General features: G+C 39.9%; 1 long non-coding RNA gene across 4 annotated transcripts in view; it reads left to right on the forward strand.

The window, feature by feature from the left end:
* The first annotated feature begins 79 nt into the window (after nt 1-79).
* Nucleotides 80-26,642, forward strand: part of LOC148057278 (uncharacterized) — a 58,827-nt gene continuing 32,264 nt past the window's right edge. For 3 of the 4 annotated variants that reach the window (XR_015703054.1, XR_015703053.1, XR_015703051.1), the window contains exons 1-4: nt 80-396; nt 20,981-21,099; nt 23,993-24,048; nt 25,014-25,073. This is a non-coding gene — a long non-coding RNA (uncharacterized LOC148057278). The remainder of the gene's footprint in view (nt 397-20,980; nt 21,100-23,992; nt 24,049-25,013; nt 25,074-26,642) is intronic. The other variant, XR_015703052.1, reaches the window with a different exon arrangement.

The raw sequence follows: 26,642 nt of genomic DNA on the forward strand, positions 1-26,642 counted from the left end.
AAGCCGGGAGGGAGCTGGGGCAGCGCGGCGCCGGTCCCAGCGGTCCCCCGGGGCAGCTGTGGCGGGGCGGCAGCCTCCTCCTTCGGGGGAGCCCGGGCGTGGTGCCGGGAGGCATCCCCCGGGCCGGAGGTGGGAGAGAGGGGAGAAGCATCCCCCTCCGTCCGGGAGGCGGGCGGGGGATGTGTTTGGTCCTTCTGTTCCCGAAAGACGAGGCGGGCTGCCGGGGCCGAGCCCGGCCGGGAGCGCCGCCCGCCGCCCTCCGGAGCTGTGGTTTGGGCATTTGCGGGTGTGCGTTCATTGCTCGGGTGAGGTGAGAGGAGAGCGAGCTCCTGCGCTCGCTTCGCTCCTCCGTGTCTGTCACGGGAAGATTTTTCAGGATAGCGGCGTTTCGAAAAGGTAATTTCGAAATCTCCAGAAAGTGCAAGTTCGCCCTTGCCCCCATTCCGGGCAAGCTGCCTGATCGGCTGATGTGTTTATGATAGCTTTACGTGAGGGTTACGCAGGAAGGTTTTGCAAGGCCTGTTCACTGAGTCAAGTTCTCCTAGACTGGCAGAATGCTTTAGTTTAAAGTTGGAAGTCTGTAGCTTTCCACAAGGAGTGACATTCTGCAGGAGGAAATGGAGGTAAAGAGCAAATCCCCCGCCTTTCCATGTGTATGGATCTTGGGCTAAACATCTGTGGCTGTTCACCTCTCCTCTCTTCTCCCAGTAGTGGCCAGGGACCAGAGAATGAGGGAAAGGAGCTAAGTTTTCAGGCTGTGATCTTGTGTGATATTTCACAGCATGTGTTTTAAAGCATGGCAATTAATTTTGCAATTCTGGCTAGGTGCTGGCACTTTAGACAGCTTTGCTGTGTTTTTCCCATTTTCTTCGATCTTGGACAATCTATATCCTCCAAAGGCTGCAGCATTGCTAACGTACTGAGCAGCCATATAAAGCAGGTGCTGGCTTACTCTGTTTTCAGTTGTCATGTAGCCCGTGTTCGTCAGACACGCTAGGTGGTTTCCCAGAAGTGTAATGTTGATGCAATGTTTGCAATATGCAGGTTTTGGGTGGCCGTTTATGCATATCCCTCTCTGTATTTACCATGTCGGTAGTACTATTTGTCATACTGTTTCAACTTTGCTATATAAGAAAGATTTTGTTTCCTAAAGAAAATAATATGCAATGGACGTACACAGTGAGCATGTACTACAAACCCACTGTGTAAATGCATACTTATGGTATTTCCCATTAAGAGATTATGAATGCCACTATACTAAAAATTTTAAGACGCTGTACAAGAAGTTATTTGTGCATCTCATTGCCATGTGTTGTGTTGATTTCGTGCATATTTGTAATTTTAAGTATACTAACTTAAAAACCAAGCAAACTATTGTGATTATAAAAAGTGACAGATTGGTAACAGTGTCAAAAGTATTATGACAGTCTTTTATTTAAGTAATTGTTTTGTTATAAAAGGTAGAGAGGTTTAGTGGCTTCAAACCTTATATATTATCTAAAGAGCCTGTCCATTTCTGTTGATGTCAGCGGGTTTTGGACCACGCTAAGACAGCACTGGGCCAGTTTCTGCTAGCTGAGTGGAAGCAATATTGCCGTTTTCATCATATTAAGGGAGTACAGGATGAGTAATAGAGATAAGTAGTTAGTTTCTGCTTTCTACAGATCTTTAGGAATTTTGTCAGAGTTTGAAGGCAGGCTTGCTAGTATGGGTGGAAAGGGAAGAGGAATGCTCCATTTGATCCGAGTTCTGTGGCTGTAACGCCGTGGTAAGCCATGTGCTTTGTTGGCACATGAAAACAGAAGTTCCAAAAAGATAAATCGGTGACTTGGAGTTCCCAAGACAAAGAGGGGCTTCCGAGGGAAAAAATAGAGTAAATCATTCCTGCTTCTGGAAACCCCCCCTTTTTTTTCTTTAGTATATTAAAAGACATTCTCTCAAATGACATAAGTGGCATCACAGTTGGCTTAAGGTTTCCTTGTTGAAGTTATCTGGCATCAACTGCAGCTAAAATACAAAGTCATTGCAGTGCAAATTAAAGTTTAAAATATTCCTTTGAGATTGTGTTGAAAGTGTTAACTGTTGTAAAACTCAAATACGACATGACATCAGTTGAAGTATTGTATATGGTGTTCTGATTTTTAGATCAACTATAACTGGCTTTAAATCAATGCTGTCATGGCGTTCAGGAACGCCATGTAACACCACCTGTTGACTTTCTGTTTCCAACTGTAAATTGGGTCACAGTCTCATATCTGAGTATTACACTCAGTCATTGCTTTTAACAATTTTTGAGAAATACCTTCATAAGTGTATTTCTCAATTAGTATAAGACATAACTTGTTTCAGCAGTTGACCACATGTAAAAAAATCTAAACTTTATTGTTCTCAGTGTTACTGATTTTTACTTAAAATCCTTTTGGTATCTCTAATTGTAAGGAGGATCCCTTCTTGTCATAAGTGCAAAGTGACCTGCAGGAAAAATCAGTAGCAGATTTAAGGATAATCAGTGACTAAATGGTGAACTCTGATTAGTTTTTACGCTTTCAGTATGCTGAAGATGGAGAAAAGAAGCATTTTCTTGTAAAACTCCCTCTATTTGTCTATGCAATCATGGTCACAACTCGAACTTCGCTCACAGAGGACGTGCAGCTCCCTCATCAGCGAAGAGTACGTGATGGACTTCCCAAAGGTGTGGTTGTTATGGTACCGCAAACCGGTTAGAGAAGACTCTCTAAGACTCATTTTGGAGTTTTAGAAAGCAGGCATTCTTTACTGCAGCACTGGATGCACAGGGGATATCTCCACCTAACGTGCATGCCGAGCGCCTTGTTGATTCAACATATATACACTCAGAACATGTATATTCATATAACTTCCTGTAAATTATTTACATATTCATTGCTTTTCCAAGAACTTGTTTACATAAGCTGATAAGTGGTTCGCATGCGCAGTTGACTCTCCGGGTGGTCTTCGGGGGTCCTCTGGTGGTCTTCAGTAGTCTTCCTCACACCGTCCTTTGATTGAACCCTGTTTCTGCGCAGACTCAATTAACTTCTGTATGCTTGGCAGCTCTTGCAAATCCTCAGAACTGGTTAAAACTTGCTGAAGCTTACATAGTTTCGAGAAACAAGGTTGTCCTAGCCATGTATCTTTCTCTTATCTACTGAATAGGACAATACATGCCTTATTCTGCAGCCTAATACTTGGAACTATGGTATCAGTTACGAGAAGAGAAGGGTAATGGAGACAATGTGTAGCGAAGCTGCTTGTGCCCGTGCAAGTTTGTGCGTTCCTGTCTGGTGGCGTTAGTGGGGCACAATAGTCACCTGAGCATATCTGTATCTCAAAGCACTGGCATTTTCCACCCCAGTTTTCTGGAATCATGTTGAAGGGTTAAATCTGTAGGAAATTCCAATGCAGCGAGCAAGTAGACTTTCTGGGTAAAGGAACTTGATTATTTCTACCTGAATAATCCTGGGATAAAGAAAGAATACGAGTCAGAAAACCAGAATCCCGGTCCCAGGGCCTGAGAGAGGACTGGGGAGGAAGAGTAGGTTTGTGTTTTCTTCCTGTTCCTGGGGCTGGCTGTCAGACCATGTCAGAACAGCTTTGCTTGTTATTGCAGAGGCCTTTAGCAAGCACACACCTGTTAAACTGTACTTTGAAAATGTGCAGTTGACAATAGAGAAGATGCATATTATACTAATAAAAACAATGGGTAGAATATCTGATAATCACCTTTAATGTGTTATTTATGCAATAAACTTCTTTGGGGCCTAATTAAGTCCATGCTGTTTCTGACAGTGCTGATGCTACCTTTGAAGGAGCAGGTGATGTAATCTGCAATTTGCCATCTGTCTCACTGTGTCAGGTGCTAAACGACCTGGTACAGCAAGCTGTACCTTTCACATTGCTTGTTATCTAATGGACAGAAGAGTAAAAAAGTACCCTTCATACTCAAAGAGAAGTTTCAAAGTCCTTCATTATGATTGTAGACAGGATCCCTCTTCATGTGGGCTTCCTAAGGTAGATCAGGCTTTTGATAAAATGAAAGCTTTTGTTAAGTACCGTTTCTAAATGATGGAAATGGTATTTAGACCATGTCGCAGATAAACAGCTGCCTCTTGGTTTCTTCTTTGATTTTTTAACTTGTGAGAATTCCCACATTGACCTTTCCATAATGGTTAAGAAGTCTTTGGTCTGACTCTTCCCTTCACTTGGGAATCTTCTGGAGGTCCATGTTGATAATGAGATAAGCAAAGGTCCACAGCAAAGAGGATTTTTTTTTGTGTGTAGTATTCCTCGTGGTTTGATTAGTGTTGTAATGAATGTAATTCTCTTTCTTGAATTTAAGAAGTCTTTGGCAAAACTGGTTTTGAAAGTGTGGCAGCTCTGTTGATGAGCTTAGTCTTCAGCTTGCAAAATGCAGGAGTGCAGCTACTGTATGTTCAGTACATGATGCTATGGACTTGTGAAATGCTTTTCACGTCTTGTATCTCTGTACAAAAGATCAACTAAAATAACAACTAAAATTAAACACATTTTCCAGACTGAGGTGGTATTTGCTTTCTGACATTCTTCCCTGTGGGCAGCATAGGCTGGAAAGAGCTTTTAGTTTTCTGCTGTAAACAGGTATTCACACAGATGTTGAGAAGAGGGTATAAAATACAGAAAGGTGCTTTTTTTTCTGAGAAGTGTGCATCTGGGGAACTCATCACTCTCTGAGAGACAGGCCTTCAATATATAGATGTGCATGCACCCTTTTATATTCATATTTATGTGTATAAACGTGCATACCAAATGCATGTCTTTACTAATAGAAAGACTTGTTCTTCTGACATAATTTGTTGCAGCCTTGTCCCTCCATCCAGAAGAATTTTAGTGCCTTCATTTTTATGGACAATAAACACCAAATCCAGTTGTGTTGTTTTTAAAATTCACCAGGTTGACTGTGTTTCCCCAAGAGCACAGAAAGTTGTGCAGATCTCTCTGTTGTTGAGGCAAGATGTTCAGATTTAAGGAAGCTATGGTTTCATGATGCAATTTTAAAACCTGATTTAATCCTAGCCAAAGAGGGGTAATTTTCTCCCTAAATAAATCAGGTTCAATTTGTCATGGTTTCACATACGTTCCTTTCAGTTCAGTTTCTCCTTGTATGCCAGTTTTTAGAATATCTTTCTGGTTTGTTCTCAGTTGTGAAAGTGTAATTTATCCTGCCTATGTGCCTTACGTCTGGCCTTTTTGGTGATGTGTTTTATAAATATATCTGGGTTTAATGGAACAGCTGGAATTACACTGAAAATCAGGGACCACAATGGAATGATCCTCTCTGATCTCAATAGCTGGAGGGCTATCAAAACCAGTGGACTATATCAAACACTTAGGCTATGACTGTGTGTTGAGATTGAGGGTGTATCTCAGTCTGGATGTGGCACCTCGCTGTGACCTGTCTGGAAAAGAGCTGGAAGATCTACCTCTGCATCGTATTCTCCCTCCTCAGTTGCCTCATCTTCTTGTGCTGTGCTTCCCATACAAAGTGATGCAATGTTCAGAGAGGACAGTTACCCATAGCTCCCTCCAAACAGTGGCACCAGGGCTGTGATGGTCACCATCTGAACTGCCTCATAAGTACAGACTTACTTGGGCTCTGTCAGAGCCCTTCCTTGGGTTTTTAGACTACTTTTTTTTTCTTCTTGGTGATATTTACAGGTATTTGGCAAGTAGGATCATTTTTATGGCAGGATTTAAAATGACAGGCCCAGCAAAATGGAGTTATTATCTTGCTCACAAAATTTGGGGAGGATTTTATAGCAAGCTGCCATATTTTTAGCAAGGTAGTGAAAAAGCAAATGGTAAGTGATTAAAATCAAAAAGAGGAAGTGGTTATGTGTTGTAAAGATAATTGAATGTTTGTTCAGGTCACTAATATAATTTTCTGTGAACATACAACATTTAATATCCATTATCAAGATTTACTGGATATGACTAACCTGAGGACAGGAAAATGCTAATCGTAAATACACTAATCTGTATCACTTAGATTAAACTATTTACATCATCATATGAAGTAATAGAAAAGCATGGCAATAGTCAGAACATGGACTTACATATTTAGCCGTTATACCTCTCATACAAGCTTACTATATTTTTTTCTGTTGGACATAAACATGACAGAGCCTGTTACCTATTAAACATTCTGAAACATTTGGGGAAAAGACATCACTTTTCTCTTAACTGTTGACAGTCCTTGAATTTTATTTGTATATTGGAGTTGTATAAAGGACCCTGTTTTAGAAAATGAGTTTTTATTCGGTAATCACAATGCCTTTGCCCTTGCTTTTGTTGTGGATTTTCCAAGCTTTTGAATGAAATGAGAATGGATATTTGGTTTATAATAGCTTTTTTAAAAGGGATATTTTGTCTGAATATTTTGTACTATCTACAGACCAGGAATGAAGAAGTTTGGTAGTAACCTCTTCTATTGTGCTTGTTCTTATTAGTGAGAAACCGTTTCCAGTCCTGATATTTTCTGGAAAAAAAAAAAAAAAAAAGTCAGATTTTTAGATTCTGGCTGAGGTCCTGTTTTGCCTGCTGCCACCCTGGCAATATAATAATACACTTGCTCAGATCTAATGATAATGAAGGCTACAACGGAGGAGCATCGTGGAAACCAACACCCTTTGCAATCATCTGTGTAGTCTCCTGCCAACCTTAACCAACCCCTCCTTATTAGCGTGTGCCACACACTAGCTGGGCTGTTCCTGAACATCTGAATTCTTTTCGAAATTATTACCTATTATTTTAGATGACTGTTTACACAATTTTGCATTAAGAGATCTGCATGAAAGTACTGGTATGCAGCTACTGGAACATGTTGACACTACCCAGCTGACTGAATCAAGGGGCAGAGCTGCTAGGAGCTTTTCTAGCAGTTTGGAGGGAGCGCTTGGGAGTACAATACTTCTGAGTCACTTGGGATTTTATTTCCGTCGTGTGCTACAGCTGTGGTGGTGCCCATGTGGTGATGACACGTTGTAAGTATAATGTCAGGGTAAACTCTGGTGCTCTCTTGAAGACAAATGGTGTTTCCTTTCAGCACTAGCAGTTTAACCAAGCCATACCACGCTTGAATCATTTTGATGTTTATTTGCTATTTTCACTGAGCTTCCTCTTTTCTCCTCTTGCTTGTGGGACATGGGCAATTTTCTTATGCCAGTCCTCTTCGTGCTTTGCATGAACACAGGGAAGCTTTCTGTGAGGAAGTAATGGAGAGGCAAAAGCTCAGTAGAGAAGGAGGAAGGGAAAGAGGGGGGGATTTTGATGGATTCTGCTTGGACACAATAACACCGTGGTACTTTTCTGTACCTTTCTCAACATGTGCTGTCTTGGATTCTCTGGGGCCACGTGGAGCCCAGGTCTCTTGGTGCTGAATGCATGCTAATAAATTTCACATGTGCTGGACCATTTCTTAGCAACGAGGCCAGCTAGCGTGGGATGACTGTCATCCATCCAAAACAGAGAATCTGCATCAGCAACGCCTGTTAAGAATAGTTCCTGGCTCTACCTGCTGAAGCATGGGGATTGTTTAGGAGAGTGGTATTTCTCATGAGCCAAAAGGGATTATTGTAATAGTCTTCTGACGGAACAATCTTCTGGCAGAAGATGGAGTGCCAGGGCCTGAGAGCTTCCCTGACACCTCTGAATTTACTAGCACAGATAGTATAAGGTATTGAGTGGTCTGCTGTGTTCAGGATCAGGCTAGGTTCCTTTTTTAGGCTGGGGTATTTCCTCAAATGCTTCAGCTTCCCCCTTCCCTCTGCTTCTAGGTTTTAACCTTTATTTGGATTTTCAGTCTAAAATGATGATGTTCTTGGTGTTTCCCACAAAATTATTTTGGCTGAGAGCAAGCTGAAAACTTTACTTTCAGCAGTGCCTTAGCGCAAAATTTATTTTTCTCCCCTTTTTTCTCTTTTAAAATGTAAACTGTTATACAAGTGGGGCCGATTTGATGCAAAGCACCACCTAGAGTGTAAAAAACCTTCCAGGTCTGTAATTACAGTTCCAAGAAGTACATAATCTGTTGGAGCTCTGTCCTGTAGCTTGAGTATCTACAATTCTCTCCAAATAGCTGTCAAGCTGTCAGTCATGACGGAGTCATAAAGGATAACATTCATTACTTTACTACAAGACTGCAAGGAGAGGTCTGGGTAATCAAATGGATGCATAGAACCAGGTGGTCAAATGGGGGCTGGAAATGTTAAACATTTGCATTTGCTTTTTTTGTGTTTTGTGTTGGCCCTTCAATAAGGGTAAAAAATCGGTGTGTTTATTAGATGACACCTATGTGCCTTGAAATCAAATTCAGATGCAGCTTATCTGTGAGTGGAAGGAGGAGCTCAGACTTGTAGGAACTGATCATACTTAGTATAGTACGAGACTGAATTCTCAACAGAAGCAACAGCCTTAGTTTCCAGCTCCAGGTTTGAAACCCTTCAGGCTTGAGCAAGGTCAAATCTTGCCCAAATTCTGTGATTCTGAACCATCTCCAATAGATACTCTTTCGTTTAATTAAATGTCATTTTTCTTGTATAAAAACAATTGTTATGGCAACACTTTTTTTCTCTCTTTTTTTTTTTTTTTTTTTTTTTTTTAAAGAGAGAAATAAAGCCTCCCTGGTGTTTGTTGACTACAACGTTCATTCCCGTTCACTGATAATCCAAGCCTTAGTCATTTTGTTAGTAAGTGCAATTAATTCTTGTTCGTTTAGGAGCAGGTAATTCCTGATGAGTGTTCTGCTGAAGGTCTATGGCTTTTAGCAACAGTACTTATGTCTTGAGGAATTTATAGTAAGCCAAAGTGAATCAACCCTGTTAATGATTTCCTCAGTTTTCAGGCATAAACACATGGCCCTCTCTTCCTGTTTGTATATGTAATTAGCATGTGTCATCTGGGAATAACGTAAGGCATATTTTCAGCACAAATGTAACAGTTTGGGAGGGGGTGAATTCCAGAAAAAGATATTATAAAAAAGTAACCCAAAAATGAAAGTGGAATATTGTCGTGGTTTAACCCCAATTAGCAGCTAAGTACCACACAGCCGCTTGCTCACCCTCCCCCCGACCCCAGTGGGATGGGGGAGAGAATCGGAAAAAAAGAAGTAAAACCCGCAGGTTGAGATAAAGGCAGTTTAATAGGACAGCAGAGGAAGAGGGGAAAAATAATAATAATAATAATATTGTTGCTATTATTATTATTATTAATAATAATAAAAAAGATAAAAGAATATACAGAACACGTGATGCACAATGGATTGCTCATGACCCACTGACTGATGTCCAGCCTGTCCCCAAGCAGCGATGGCTTGCCCCATGGCCAACTCCCCCCAGGTTATATACTGAGCATGATGTCATATGATATGGAATAGCCCTTTGGCCAGTCTGGGTGAGCTGTCCTGGCTGTGCCCCCTCCCAGCTTCTTGTGCACCTGGCAGAGCATGGGAAGCTGAAAAGTCCTTGACTAGCGTAAACACTATTTAGCAACAACTAAAACATCAGTGTGTTATCAACATTATTCTCATCCTAAATCCAAAACACAGCACTATACCAGCTACTAAGAAGAAAATTAACTCTATCCCAGCCAAAACCAGGACAAATATTTTCCAGACCAATATATATGTAAAACAGATATTAAATGAGGACCCCATTTACCAGCCCACATGCATAGGGTACCAAACACCACTCCTACAGGTTCAAATTGTCTGAATGCCTATAGGTATTAGCATGACCCTCTCCCAAGTCTCTAGGCTGGAGCACGCAGATCTCTTCTGTGGGGGTCTTCCATCAGCTTATTGACACTTGGCCAATGTATGAAATACCTGTAAAAATTTAAGATGCCTGGAGTTGCCGCAGCTCACCGTCATACAGGGGAAAATAGCACAGACAGGCTGAGATGGTAGTTGGAATGGGGCAGAAAGACAATTTTTGGGTTTGGGAATGCATTTGAAGTGATCTGCAGAAGGAAGGTGTTTCCCTGGAGTGCAGTTCAGAAAACTAGACACATCAACATGATATAGTCTTTATTGGCAATGGTGAAAATGTGATGTTATCATCTCGGATAAAGCATATGAAAAGAAGACACTCCAACAACTAGCTCCTAACAGTTAATACCCTCACAGCTTTAGTGTCCTTTAGACATCCCAAAGACATCTGCTGAATCCACTGAATTCAGAAGTGTGTGAGATAAGTGAAAAATTTTTAAATGTACTCAAACAGACATCAGTGTGAACAGGCTCAGACCTTCCATGGTGTAGCACAACAGTACTAGATGCCATATTTCTGCATTCTAAAGTAAACTTTAATGTTTAACAAAAACTCATAATGAATTTTTCATTAAAATGAAGATTTAGCACACCACAGCAACATACTTGATAGTCTGTCTGGTTCTTATGGCTGTTGAATGAAAATCATGGAAGAAATTTTCTGAAGTTTTCACTGATTGTTCTGTTTTTTACCTCTGTGGATAACAAGACCCAGTGTCTGTGTTAGAATGCCCTAATATACTTATATATATATATACTTATATTAGAAAGAATTGTCCCTCCTTGTTAATAAAAGGTTTATGCACGTTATTCCTTTTCCGATGTAAAGAGATTGGACTGAAAAAGACAAAACCCCACAGAAAATTTAGACTGCTTCTTAAAACTGTTTGAATTTTCAGGTAATGGTCATCTGGTAGAACTGCATACTAGTTTTCTACTGTGTTCTTGCAAGTATGTTTGTTGTATGTTTCACATGCCACCTTGTGGTCTTCAGTGAGAAAGAGAAATTTTGTCTGATTTGGTAAACTGGAAATATGCTTCTGTGTAAATTTTTCCAATAACTTAGAATCTCTGGTATAGATCCATATCTCAACAAATTTATCAAAGCCAAATTTTCAAAAGTTTTATAAAGAATAAGTTTTAAGAGCATCAAAGACAAATTAGTTTAGAACATGACCTCCAAACTGGCAGTATTTATGTTGTTGTAATTGTGCTGCACATATAGTCAAAATAAAGATGAAATACCAGAGGACATATGCAGGATGCGAATTCTTTTCATGTCCAGCATAGAAGCATCAATAAAAATATTGTAGATGCTGGCCAAAAAGACAGCTGCGATTTAATCAGTGGTACTGACATTCCAGGAACTGTTCTCATAAGAAGTTAGTTCTGGCAAATCTATCAAGATGGTATAATTTTAGAAGATTTTCACTATCTGAAAAATAGTTATCTTTTCAAATCAGAAAATATTGTGGTTTTAAAACAATTAAGAAATTTGTTTTGCTGTTGCATGTTTCCTGAGTGACAAAATGGGAAGTTAATCCCATTTAAGTTTTCCTTCAGTGAGAACTTCTGAGACAAGTTGAGACTGGAAATTTGAATCTAACCTGCTTCCGTAAGGCTGGAAGGATTCAAAGTTCTTGTAGAAAAATACTCATTAAATTTTATTCTTTATTATTTCTTTAGGACTCAAAGGCTTAAACTTGGGTTAGAAATATTTGTACTTGAAGTAATACAAACAAAACAAAAGATAGATTCTGTTTTCTTAAATAGTGTCAAAACTGATCAAAGATCATTGAAGGTGGAAAAGAGGGAGAAAATAACAAGGACAAGGACAGGTAACATTACGTGGGTTTTGTAGGTCTGACTGATAGTTAAAAAATCTTCCAGAGTTCTGATTATTCATTTATTATGAAATTGTTAGCTGGCTAATTATTTTTAATAAGACCATCAACTCAAAGAGACTTGCAGGAAGAAGACAATAGCCTCAGGTTGGCTTATGGAAAGTGTTAAACTCACTGAAGGCTTCTGTGCTTATGAATGAGTGTCATCTTACATTGCTCTTCTGTAAGTCACTGTTTTATGTGCTGTGTCTGTCTGACCATTAAAAAAGAATTATCAGCCTCTTCAGGTGTCCAAGTGTCCCATAATTCTTTTAAAAACGTGGTCATTCTACATTTTTTGAGCACTAGTTGAGATTTTGGTTTTATTCTGTTATTGAGTAGATGCTTGCTTCTAACTTTTTTGATGCTTTTTGAGCAGCCATGTTTTGGTGTCACGCAAAGCACAAAGAATCCAGATGATTTATTGCTTTATTGATGGAAAAGGCTAAGAAACCAAGAGAGAGACTTATAAAAAATAAATAAATTGTCTGTACTTGGGATGGGACCTTTCAGAAGTACCTTGGAGTAACATTATTAGAGGGAAGAGCTGACTTTGTGGTCTCGCCCTGTGAAAAAGTGTGGTGGGTTATGCAAACACAGCTAATAAATATGCATTGAGCACGCTTGCACAGGGGGTTTGGGTGTACAAATGCTCAAAAGTGAATGGTAACAGACGATGTCATGGCCAAAGCCAATTGGTTATGTAAATTGTAAAAATGATCCTCCAGGGGTCCCCCCATTCTACAAAATCTAAAAGTCTAAAAAAAAAAATTACTTTTAAGTACAAATTCACTTCTGGAGATATGCTGGAGGGTCATATAGGCTACATTTATTATAATCCATTGTTTCTGTGCTTTTTAGCTCCCAACACCCACATCTATATCCTCTTCATCTTCCGCCGGAATAGGCGAAAGACCGAAAATATAATAATGAGGATCATCCCAGTTCTCGCTTTCCAGGTCGTCATCTGAATCTTCTTCAGCAAAATTAGAGGGGATGAATCCTCTTCTGCCGTCTGCCAGCTGTCTCACAGAGCAACCATCTTCATCCACCTGTCCAAAGACATAAACATATTGTCCAGCAGTTAGAGGAAGCTGTAGTTCAGGCTGCTCACTGGGACCATCACAAGGGTTGTAGCTGTCTTGAGCTAGGAATGTTCAAAGCTTTCCCGGTGGTTGTCCCGGAGCCTGCAGGATGATGGACTGTTTGCCTGCTACCGGTTCTTCTGTCTCACTTGCAGGGTCCTCCTCTGAAAGGAGGCAGGAGCCAGGTCTGTCCTCTGCCCAAGCTGACTCTGAGGGGCTCTGAAACCGATTCTCCAGTTCACTCACCTGGGCTCGAAAGAGTTGTGTGGTGTCTTGGTGGTCCCTTTTTACTTCTGCCTGAGCACTCTCTGCCATGGCTTTCAGTTTGCGCTCTGCATCTTTCAGTCGGGTTTGAAGAGAGCTGATGGCTTGCATGACAGAATTTCGCTCCTCTGCTGCTTGCATTAGTTGCCCCTTCAGGTCAGCATTTTCCGCTTGAACCTTCTCTGCCCAGCACATCTGCCCACGTAGACGAGAATTTTCTTTGGCCAGTCTGATGTTTTCATCCGTCATCTTTGTAAGCTGCCCCTGTAGCTCCACACACCTTTGACTGAGGGTGCTCACACAACGTTGTGTGTCTGCAGCCAGCTGGGCCTGGAGCTCCTCAGCTGCCTTCTGTGAGACTTCATTCTGCTGGCCCTGTGCCAGCAAAGCTGTGGCAGGCTCTCTCCTTTCTCCAGCCCTCTGCTGAGGAAACAATGTCATGCCCAGTTCCTCAGCAGAGCTTTGGATGGGCAGCAGCACTGGAGTATTATTCATCAGGTGCTCGATGATGTCCTGCAGATGCCTGCATCTTTTTTTCAGCTGCTCGGTGAGGGCAGCTAGCTTGGCATTTTTCTGCTGGAGCCTCTCTGCCTCCTTGCACGCTTCTGGAGAGCTGCTCTTTCTCAGGAGGCAGTTCTCCATCTCGAGGGCACCGCGTTGCCTTTCCAGGTCTTCCAGGGCACGCTGCAGGTGGGCGTTCTGCTCCAGCAGCCGGCTGCAGAAGCTACTAGGAGGCACCAAGTCTTCCCCCACAGGATCTGGCACGTGGAGCAGAGTATCTGCCACAGCCTGGCATGTCTGCTGCCCAGTGCTGTGGCTTTTGGCGGGTCTGTCCCGTAGCGCCAACCGCAAAGACTGAAGCTCAATCTGGCGGCTGGCTGCTGCCAGGGCCTGGGGCGCATTTCCCTCAGGGGAGCAGGAGCTCTGCATCTCCTGATTGCCCCGGTGCCCAGGAGGGCCTTTAGGCTGGGCCCAGCCATGCAGCTCATGGGGCTCACCCCCCAGCTCAGCCCGCAGCACCTCCAGCTCCCGCCGGCTCTCCTCCTTCTGCGCAGGGCAGCGGGGGGCTTGTGCTGGGCCCTGGCGGGCCAAGGGGCAGCTGCGCGCCACAGGCCCCCAGCCCACACCATCCTGCCTCATGGCTGAAGGCATGGGGAGCGGGCCGTCGGCCACCAAATGCTGCTGCCGACAGTCACCGTGGGTCCATGACCATGGGTCCATGACCCGCTTTCCCTGGGTCTTCCAGGGGTGGCAGCCCCCTGACCCTGTGTCAGCTGCTGCCTCCCTTCACTGTACAGGAGTGGAGCCAGCATCTGCCATGGGCCAGGGATGGGCGAGTGTGGCCTTATAGGTGTGACCTGGCCCTGAGCACACAATGGAGGGGTGGGGCAGTATGGCCTTATACAGTATGTCCTGGCCGCCCTGCACACAATGGAAGGAGGGGCAGTATGGCCTTATATGGTGGGTTGACCTTGGCTGGCTGCCAGGTGCCCACCCAGCCACTCCATCCCTCCCCTCCTCAGCCGGACAGGGGGGAAGAAAAGAAGATGACAAAGAACTCGTGGTTTGGGATAAAGGCGGTTTAATAAAGAAAAAGCAAAGGCCGTGTGCGGAAGCAAAGGAAAACAAGAGGTTTAATCTCTACTTCCCATCGGCAGGAGATGTCCAGCCACTGCCTGGGAAGCAGGGTCTCAGTACATGTAGCGGTTGCTCAGAAGACAAGTGCCTTAATGATGAGTGCCCCCTCCCCTCCTCGTTTCTCTTAGCTTTTATTGCTGAGCATGATGTCATATGGTATGGAATCTCTCTTTGGTCAGCTTGAGTCAGCTGTTCTGGCTATGTCCCCTCCCAACCTCTTGCCCACCCCCAGTCAACTGGCCTTTGGGGGTGGGGGGGTTTGGAGAGACGGCCTTGATGCTGTGGGAGTGCTGCTCTGCAGTAGCTAGAACACTGGTGTGTCATCACCACCTTTCTAGCTACAGATACAAAGCACAGCAGTATGAGGGCTGCTATGGGGAAACATAACTCCATCCCAGCCACACCCCATACAGTCTCCGCCCCTTATTCCATTCCGTTTGCATCACGCTCCGGTCCCATGTATTTTAATACATTGATACATTTTCTAACCATCCTTTTGTATCTAATTCTCACTACTGAAATAATAGAAAACTGAAAAAGATGGGGAATTTTAGTAGAAGTTCTGTTGCGCTGTGGCCATGGGAGGTGAAGAAAGAAACAATAGATTAGGAACATAATGTGGATTCAATAAGCACCAAAAATAACCACGTGAGCATTCATTGTATCCCCTACTACTTTGCCTTCCTGCTGTCCAGTGAAGCCCTCTCAGCCATGCAAAAAGCCAAGCATATGGCTCCAGCCAGCTGAGTGCTTATGTGCATGATTAATTATGCAACTAGTCTTGGTGACTTCATCTGCTGCACCGAGGTTGGCTTCTGAGGCATCAGAGCACTTGCCGGTGTACTGGTTCTCTGATTATCCGAGCAAAGGGACCGTTTGGAGGGTGTGCTCTGGCACCCATCCAGTCTGCACACACAAATTGTTTTGCACAGGTATAAAGCGTTCAAGGAGCAAGGACACGTGAACATGAGTGGATCTCCCATCAGAGTAGAGGCTGAGTGGGCCAGAGCAAGCACCAGGACCAAGTGGTGGGGAAGCACTTCTGGAGACAGAAATTAGCCATGGGATTTGGTGCTGGTCACACACCTGATGTTATGCTCATGCATGAATGCTTGTATGGTTCAGGCCATGGTCTTTAGGCTTTTGATGCCAAGCTTTTAAGGGTGCAGCCCGTCCTGTGGCAGATGCTCTGCCTTCATATTCTGCTTGCGCTTTTGTCAGTGCATTATGGGCTCTGCTACGTTGTACACAGGATTATGTTTAAAATGCTTGACTGTGAATTTAAACTGCACGTTGACAATTCGTAATGAATTCACCTGTATAGTTGCTGTACAAGCAGTGCTAGTTGATTTAGCACTGTGTACTATTTGAAGTCTACGCATTGGCATTACCATTATAGCAGGGGTTTCATGGCAATACACAGCAGCAATTAACAACGATGACCACTCGATGTCACTGTTGTCATTCAAATTCATACTTGAAAAAGCCTTGTTAGCTGTGTTTTACTATTAGTGAGAATGTGAATGTGACATTTCAGATGAGCAGCTTGACACTTCTTTTCAAAGAGCTGTATAAATAATCAGTTTTATTAAAACTCTCTTGGGAATAGATTTTTCTTCTGCGTGTTCCTCAAGTACTTGCAGAATATAAATATAATCAAATGTTGTGATCTGCATTTCTTATTTTACATAGAATCCCTTTAATATGTAGACTAGCTAATTTAAGGTGCCATCTGCATTACAAATCTATGGGTAGATGTTTTTACATATTTTTAGTGATTATCAGTCATACACAAGCACATTTCAAGAGATCTTTCAGTATTTTACTTTTCATAGAGCTGTTTATTTGATGCAGTTTTAAGTTTTCATGTACATCCTACAGTGATAGAGGAGAACACATCACTTTTTGGTAGAGCAGGTGGACAAAGTTATCATTAGCATAGGTAATTACTTGCCAAAAGTTGTTATTAATAATTGTATTTGTGTTTAGAAAATGTGAAAAGTATTTTAAAATAATTGCTCAGATATTATTTCTTTTCTGGTGTGTAATCTGATTTGTATTTGTTTATGAAAGGAAAATCAAAGTAAATGCTGATGGATGCAGCATTTGCGTTACTTGGGTCATATTCTATATTTCTTAACATCAGGCCAGCACAGAGGGCTTAAGGGGGCAAGAGAGAGATTAAAGAGAAATCTCCCTCAGTGTACTCACGTAGGTGAAACCCTGCAAACCTGAGGAGCAAGTGCCTGTAAGACAGAGCCATTTAGGTATGATTTTCTAAAGCCCCAAAGAAGCATGAGCTTCAAAGGGTGAAGAAATTGCAGACATATATACAATTTTTTTGAGTCAGGTATTTCTTTTATGACCTCTCCAGAAAATGCATGAAGTCTTGAAGACTAGTTACTTTTCATCACGGTTTGTTCTCTCTCAGCATAGCTTGAACTCCTGGGAACCTTATTTAGCTGTGGAAAAAATGGCTCTGTCCTTCTCTTCGCCTTAGTGCCAAAGCTTGTATGGGAAAGTTTGTGCTGCCTTTACCAAAGAAGACATACCCTGAAAAGTGGGATTTTTTTCCTGCATTTTCCGTCTTACTTGATCACTGGCATATCAACTTGGAAGCCACGGAGGCTTGCAAAACAAGAACAGCCACCAAGGGAAAGATGCTAAGTACTGTGATGGTTTGATGAAACATATCTCTTGAAGGACAAGTCTTTCTCATGAGGAACGTGGTAAAAATCTGTGCTCTGCCTCTCCAGATGCCTGGAAAAGATGAATGGTGTGAATTTTGGGGTTGTCCTATGCAGGGACAGGAATTGGACTTGATAATCCTTGTGGGTCCCTTCCAACTCAGGACATTCTATGATTCTATGATTCTATGATTCTATAATGCTTTAAGTTCAGAAGTCAAATGAGGACTCTCTGAAATTCAGGCAGAGCTGAGTCTTGCAGCAGAGTACAAGTGTTAGTGGCTCAGTTCTGTGGCTCTGCTTCCATTATTATAGTACTACCTCCTCCTATAGGCCTTGCGTCGCCACTTTAATTGTCTTACAGCAATCTTCACATAAGCCGGTATACAGCTGGTAGGACCTTTTCTTCTCCAAGGCATTTACCCAGGATGAACAAAGCAGGCTGAGGATCTTGTCCAAAGGATATCACATGGGTGGACACTGATTACACAGTCCTGAAAAGCTGAATCACTCTGGCTGGGGAGTCACAGCCCAGCCCTGTTGTCTCCTACAGACAGGTCTTGCTTGTATTTGGAAAGCTGAGCTTCTCTTCCCTAATCATATCCCGCATACAGAAGTTTCATTAATCACTGCCCTTTTATGAAATGAAAATGAAAGTCACTATGAACCAGGTTGACCTGGTAGTTCTTGTTAATATGCATTTGTCACAGGATACTTTGTGACAACTCTATCGTTAATGTACTTAGCCACCAGAAAAGTGCTAAGTAAGCTTATGCTGCAACCATGTCTTAGTGTTCCATACTGTTCCACATCTGTCAGGCAGAAGAACATAACTAAGCTACTGACACAATGCTCACGCAAGCAACTTTTTACAAGTGAAGCACTCATGATGATTTATTATGGAGTTATACTCCTTGCTTTGAAACTCTATCTTTGCGTATAAAAATCACATTTAAATTATGTCGTGCTGCTTCAGGTGAATATCAGAGTACCCCTTTGGAAGCCAATTTTTAAATGAGATCTCAAATTTTTTCTTTATCTTTCATGTCAATAAAGCAGCAGAATTTCCTGACTATTACAAGTGCTATTGTGAGTTAAATGCTGAATCTACCATTTTGGAAACCATAAGTCTGACCTGATTTTAAAGACATTGTTAATAGAAATAGATCAAAATTTACTGTTGTTGGTAAAAAACTACAATATGGGGGCACTGCCCATACTACATCATTTTATGAGCTAGTAGATTTTCGAAGGGGCCAAAAAGGGTTTGATCATGTGAATCAGTTAGACTCCCCTTCACTGGAAAGAAAATGTCTGTATTCATATCAGAGACTTTCTTCCAGTGATTTTATAGCATCAAAAATGTTAATGCACTGGCAGTAGGCCCTCAAAAGCACTGCTCTATGAAATGGTTCTTTTGGGAATCACGTATATGCTAATCATATAATGAATTCAGGAGTATTTTTAGGAGCTGCTAGCACATAAGCAGTTATTGCCATGACAGCATGTTCTTAAATATTCTAAAATTTTGCAGATTATAAAAATATTAATGATTTCTTATTATCTCTTCAGCAGCCAAACTGTCTCAGGAGGGTCAATTGAATTTATAGAGGCTAAGCTTGTAAACAGCGTATACCTAGAAATCCGGAGCCATAGATTTTTCAGTTGAGACTCTGTGGTCTGCAAGCAAACAGCTTAATTTTTCTGTTTGCATGCAAAAAGATTTTAAAACAAGATGGATATATATATGTAAAAAATAATATTTTGGTAAATCATCTCATGTAACACAAAATACCTGTAGGCAAAAAACATTCATATAAAGTCAAGGAACTGAAAGACTGGGAAAGACTTTTTCCTTTTTTGGCAACGATATGAAGGAAGGTATTACTGAAAGGGATATAATGGCACTTCTCTTCTTTCCAGTTTCAGTCTCACTGCTACCTGCAGTGGTGGAGGAAAAAGGCTGATGTGTTGGGGCACAGCCCTGTGCTGATGCAGTTAATTTAAGTGCAGCAGGGAGTCCAGTGCACCCCAGACTCCCCTTCCGCAGCACAGCCACACTGCAAGCCTGCAAACTCATGCGTATGCATTAGCAAAGCAGCTGAGCAAACAGTCAATATCCCTGTGACAAACCTGTCAGAAGAGGAAGAATAGGGCATGTTTCTAGCCTGGTGGGATTTGGCTGCTGCAGCAAGTGACAGGGCTGGAGCTGCTTACCTTGCACCGGGCAAGATTCAACCCATCAGCTGCCCACACTGCAGCGATGCTCCCAGTTAGGCGGTGTTTCACTGCAGTGATCTCACGCTGGAGTGAGTTCATGCCAGTCAGCAAAGCTGTATAACCCAGAGTCATACTTTTGATGGAGCGCTATCGAGAATTGGAGTGCAGGTACATGCAGAAGGGAGAAGGGCAGTAAGGAGATTTTGTGACAGCCATGAGCATAACGTATAAAGTAGACTTTGTAGATAATGGGATTTACAAATACAGATTCATAGATAGATTCACTCCTTTGCTAACAATAGATATATTCTTCATAGATAGAATAGATAGGTAGATAGACTCTTCATAGACTTCATAGATATTGGTACATTTTAATGACACTGAGGCTAAATATATCCTGCTAGAAAAATTATGTGTGATTGATAGGTATATCTAGCTTTATAGATAACCCCTTTTATTAAAATAAAACTTAGTAATTATAGCTTGAAGTTATTAGTTATAAAGTTTTCATAAAGGAAAAAATAATGCAGACAGAAATATACAGACACACACCTGCATATATATGATTTCTCACAATACAACACAATAACTACATGTAAGCTAAAAATTCTTGCAGATAACTTTTTAATCAACATTTAATTATGTATACTTCCATAAAAATATTAGAAAGAAGCTTTTTCTAGGTTCCCCTTGTCACTGAATGACACTAAGGAGGACCACAGATACAGGCGTCTCCTAGCCTGCAAGTGAACCTGCTAATACTGAGCATGCCTCACCAGGAGTGCCCGTGGCAGGATCCCATGCTAACTGGGATTATTGTACGATTTATACTATCCTTTTGAGAAAACTTAGTCTATTAAAACAGAAACTACTTCATGCTACCAGTTCTGATTTTTTTTTTTACTTTTGTTGCTTCTCAGAAAACATTGCCTTCCACATCAATTTTAAAGACTAACATCCTCTGTACCTACAATAAGTTGGGACTATACGTACTCTCTCAATGTAAGAGAGAGAAATACTTTGATCTCTTTACCACAAATGTCTTTTCCTTGGGCTTTATAGTTTAAGTTTTGCACAATAACTGCTGTCTCCATGTTTTAATAACAGTCCTGTGGATCTTCTCCTTAACTCTTCAAGTATTAAAATTTATTACAAAGTTTTAGTACTGCACGGTAAATTCTTCTGATATATCTTTGGTTGACTGAGCTGCATATGCTACATTTCAGCCACATTTTTTAATTGTTACTCTGAACCACAGATACCTAGGAGAGCTGATAACATACGCTTTCATAATTTAGTGTCCCTTTCAAAGTATTTGAACTTTAGTTTAAATCCAGCAGTTTGTTCTTAATTATTTTGTAAATGTGTTTTTCTCATTTATAGATATAATATCAAACTTCAGTTCAAACGGCTTGTATCCAGACCCTTTTTTCCAGCTGAAGGTGGTTTTTGGTCAGATGTATCACAGAATCACTAAAACTGCAAGAGCAATTGACAAAAAGGTAATGAATATACCCCGCTCACTTCCTCAGTCTGTCCTGGAGAAACGGTGGCTTTCCTTACAGCACTGTATTTAAATGAAGCATAAACCCTAAGGCACAGTCTGAAAGAGGGAAAGGATCACTTATTAATATGGTACTCTTTTTCTTATTGAGGTATTCAGATGTCCCAAAACAAAATGTGATCATATTGTTCTACGTGCATACAAATGTAGGAAAACAGGATATGGGTTCTGAAAAGTACAACTCCTGTAGCAATTAGTTTACAAATCTATACAGCCTCTGTGTGCTTTTCCCACATGTATTTTACATAGTTGATTCTAGGGGAAAATGCAACCTAAACTATAACTCATCCTAATTAAAAAAAAGAAAAAAAAAGAAATCTGTCTTAGCTATAACCTCAGTTTAGGTATACATATATGAATTCAGTAATAAAACTAAAAAATGCAAGAGTTAATGTAAGCTATTATCAAAGAAGTGAGAAATAAAAGCAAAGGAAGTTAAACTAATAGAGGTTGGGCACACTGGGGCCTTTTGCTTTGCTATTACATATTTTTCCACAATACATCACAGCGGAGAAAATGCAGTATGTAATCAGAGCAGAGGTGTAAGGAATGAAGGCCATGCTACACTTTCTCTGAAAATAATATAATTTCTGCCTGACTGGTAGGCATGCTGTGAAGCTTAATTAAAGTTTATGAAGCACATCAAGATCTTTGGATAAAAGACATAGTACTATGAACTTGGAAATTTATGATTTCCAGCACTAAAGTGTGGAAGACTAAAATACAAATGCTTTTTTCTTGACATGCCATCCGTGGTTTGGTTAGCATTAATTCTGTATGTAGATTTATTCACAAGGAAATACAAAGAGGTTTGTGATTTTTTGGTTTTATTATCATTTATGTAAGAGAGAATATTTGTAGCAATATGGAAGGTATTGTTGGTCTGAAATGCCACAGTAACCTTCTCTTTGAGTTTAAAATATGTATTTACTCCATAATTTATTTCATATTCTGTTTTCTTATCCCCTTCAAAGTGTGTCATTGAAATAGATAGTAAGTATCATTATTCAGCAAAAGTTCATATTAGGCTGCAGCAGGTTCTCAGATGTAATTTTTCAGCTCATTTTAAATATTCTCATTTTCTTTTCTGGATATATTTTGAAAGGCTTATGCAGCAGGGAAGTTGCAAGAATTATATACAACTGTGACTGAAGGCATGCTTTTTCATGTTTTTATAAAAAAATCATACAACACGGAGTTTAAACAGGTAGTCCCATGTATATCATTCTGGCCGTGCAAACTCAGCACATAACAAATAGTTTGTTGTGCTCAAGAATCAAGTAGCTGAGCACCAGTTTTATATGACTCATCCCCTGTGCAAACTTGTAAATGCTTAGCCTTGGAAATAATTTTATTCAGTTAAGCCCATGTCTCATTATTGTTTCTGGGGACAAAAACCCTCATGATTTTAATTTTTAAGTATTGACAAATTGTATCTCACAATACCTGGCTGCTTAAGGCAACCTGGACAGGGTTAAGACCACTGCTATTTGGTTTATGTGCATCTTCTAAGTAATTATAGATAATTCTTTTCTATATAGAAAGTAGATCAGTGGTAAAGATAACTTTTCTGAATACACTAGTTTGACAGAGATAAAATTTATAAAATTCAGTAAAATCAGCTTGAGTTTTCAGTAATCTCTTGACCTATTATATCTGATGGCATCATGATAATATAGTCCCTAACCGTGACAATATGACCTTCAAACAAACTTCTCTTAGTGGCTTGTTGACTCAGGAAGCAATTATACTACTGAAATTTATTGTATTCCAAAAAATTCTATAAATATTAGGAAGATCAACTATCATTGTAGTCTTCTTACTTGTAGTTGCATTTCTTATTTAATTATCATAATTTTAATTTTTCTTTTGCCTTGATGAAAGTTTTACTGTTTTATTCACTTTTATCTTTATGGTGTAGTAAGTCAGCCTTCATGAATTACAAGACTAGAACTGATTGCTCTGGTTCTTGATTATTATATTATTTTGTTTTAGTTGTGTATTTTTCTTTCTAAACTAAATTAATCTTTACTCTTAGATGCATTTTAAATATCATCTAATAAACCCTTTATATAGTATGCATGTTCCTGTATCTATTTCTTGTGAGCATTAGTTAAAATGCCTACTTATTTTAGCCACTTATTTTTGCTTGGGTTTTTTTAAATTTGCTTCCTGATTATTTATTTTCAATTTTGTGTTTTTCTTATGGAATTTTTAAATTATTAAATAAATCAAATTAAATCAAATAATAAAATCAACATTAATCACCAATGTTTCCAGTTTTAATATAAGGATATCCACACATGTGGATAGTGTTTGACTATATGGCTATCAACTTAAATTTATGTCAAATAAAGTGAATACTTCAGTTTATCTGTACTTGGAAGAGGTGTAAGTGTCTAACTATGTTGTGTTTCGTAGCCTATAGATATGATATTAACTGGTGCCAAGGGCTGTCAAATGTTTGGACTTGTGTTTTAAGAGGGTTGCATGATAATAGCTGGTGATATAGGGAAGAGCTAATCTTTCCATTTCTTTGTTACTTTGAAAAAGTTTGATTTCATGTCTTCTAATGTACAGAGAACCACATTTTCAACTGATGTCACTTTTAAACAGAACATACCTTTTATGTCAGAAGTAGCCACTATTTTTGTACTATTTTTCTCCCTGTTGTTTGCACTCTGAAAGCAACTTTTATCTATTTAATTACAGCTATACTTGGTGTAACTCAATATCTTCAAGTTTTTCTGTCTTTACTCTTCAAGCTGTAGTGTCTTGTTAAATAAAATTAAAGTATATTCCAAGTTTGTTCTCTATTCTGTTTTAAATAGGCTCATAAATTTCATTGAAGCAAAAATTTGGAATGCCATCATATCTGCTTTTCTGGGTAAGACCTGTTTGCCAGTAATATGGAATCAGTCATGATATTTCTCCACTAAAAGTGTGACTCCAGGTTCAAACCCTTTTTTTTTTTTTTTTTAAATTTGAAAGATGCTGTTAATATAAAACATTTTATATTTTATATTAAGCCCTCTGCCCTCTAATCCGAAATTTTTTAAAAAGTCCCAGAAAAGCTATTAAGGTAAATATCCTCCTAAATATCGCATTTCAACTGACAAATCATATTGATAAGACACTAAAACTCCTTGTGAAATAGAGTAGAAGGGCAAAAAGATACATTTCTTTGTAGGCTATGCTTCAGGGCTGATTCTTACCTATATTCAAGTATTTTGGATGATTACTTCACTTAGATTATGGTCTTCACTTGAAGGACCTTTGAAAATACAAAGCAACAATGTAAAATATTTTTAATGCAAGTGAGAAAAAGTCAGAATTTCCAATTCCTAGTCTTGTTTCATCAGACACGTATACAAATTTTTAGTTTTATGCCTGTATATAAAGCTACTCAGATATATGACTGCAGCATTAAAATGGAAAGTTTCTGTTCTCAGAATGCTTCATGAGTGTCCTCTAAAATAAACTGGGCTCTACAATACTGCCAACTTTTATTTAAAGGATGGAAGTTTCATGCTCAGTTTAACCCCATTATTAGTTGTACTGAAGTCAGGCATGACCATGAGAGATGGGAAAGTTCATTTCTACCTTTGCCTTAAGATCCGCAATATTCTTATGTTCATGTATTAGTTTCACACTAGTAACCTTTTCCATAAACGTGTTGGTGTAGCTACTTCTAAGCCTTCCCAGTTTTGCTATATCTTCCCTTGGTTCCGTGTAAAGTCAGTGCACACAGAGTGTCCAGTCAAGTGTGACTGAGAGCAGATGCCTGATGAAGGTGCCTTAGGTTAGGCTGAGTAAATAATGCTCCTTATTATAAATCTGTTTCCTCCCTAGACCTTGCCCTGTTAGCAGATGTCACCCTCGGAAGTTCTCTCACAGTGACAGAAACTCAAGGTGAGTTTCCTAAGTAATATAAATCAGAAGCCCATCTATCTACATTCATATATCTCAACTGAGACTGTGGCCTTTCATCTTTATTTTCGTGCTCTCTTCTTTCTTTTTCCTTTAGAATCAATAAATGAACTTAGAGAAATTTCTGCCTAGCTTAGCAAGTGTAGTTTCTGCAAGTCATTAAGAGTACTCAAGGTATAAATCAAAGTCTGAATGACCACATTTAAAACAATGGCCAAAGATCTTAAAAACCTTCCACAGTCCTAAAAACAGTATCTGCATGTACTTACATGACAGGAAACAAATAGATTAGAGTTGAATAGAGTATACTGAAGTTACATAAAAAACAATGGACAGAGTCAGAGTCCATCAGTGACAACCCTGATGCTTCTGATCAAGCCTCAAAGTGAATCTTTTGATCTCTTATTTTGTACTGTGCCTTAATTTAGCATCTTCCCTAGAGCTTTGTTTGTTTCAGTATTTTTGTCTTACCCTTTCAAAATTCCTTAGGATCAATGACACCATTAGTTCTGTATTTGTTTTCATTCTCTTATTTTATTGTGTTTTCTTCCCAGTATTTGTCTTCTTATATTATTTGTCATTTCCAGCATTTGCCTTGTTTTACTATCTGTCGCTTGTTAGGCAGCTCATATTTCCAGTACTTGTCATTTCCCTTTGCATTTAATTTCAATATTTGTGACATGCCTTTTCTTCTTCCCATGACTCATAACTCATTTGCTCCCAGTGCTTCTCCAAATGGCTACAGCAGAGATTCATGGATAATGTGGAAGGCTGTAAAGTCCAGAGAGATGGCCCACTATTCTTATTAGCATACATCTTCTTGATTTTAACTGAAAGGCAGAGGGGAACAGAATAATTTAATGTATTAGACAATGCAGCTTTCTGACTTTGACTTAGCATTAAATTATTGTCATTGGACAATATTTCTTGATACATTTCTCAGTCATTTCAGAAAGACCTAGTAAGTACTTTATATCTGAATATATGCAGTACTGATTTTCAAAATACTCATATGCCATTATTCTACATTATTAAGAAAAGGACACATTTTTAAATACTTTCTCCATTGTACGTCTTGCCAAATAGAGTACAATTAAAGTATATGAGATTTTCGGTTTGCTTGAGAAAGAAAATGAGCGGGATCCTTATGTATAAACAACTTTTGTGTGTATTACTATACATTGTGTTGCTTCAAAGGCATGTTTTGTGATGCTTCGTAAGTGTAATATATCTCATATGCTGCTTCTTATGAATTTACAGCTAAATTCAATATGAACAAAACATGGAAGAAGAGAATTTACAATGAAAAATACCTGTCTGACTATCTTATAAAAATCCTTAGCTCCTATATAGTATTTTATTAGGCGCCCACTATCTATTTGAAAGGTAGAGGCAGAACAAGGACTATGTTAGTGAAGAGCAGGAAGATGTAGACATCCCCAATGCTGTCAAGGATCCAGTCTTCTGGAGGGGAGGGGCGGTAATTAACTGTGCACCACACAAAGAAAACAGGAGATGAGGTTTGGATGCTCAAGGGTGATCTGTGTAGGA

This window comes from Nipponia nippon, unplaced genomic scaffold (assembly GCF_047370975.1).
Source record: "Nipponia nippon isolate SJK-2023a ecotype South Korea unplaced genomic scaffold, ASM4737097v1 scaffold_1, whole genome shotgun sequence".
Lineage (NCBI taxonomy): Eukaryota > Metazoa > Chordata > Aves > Pelecaniformes > Threskiornithidae > Nipponia > Nipponia nippon.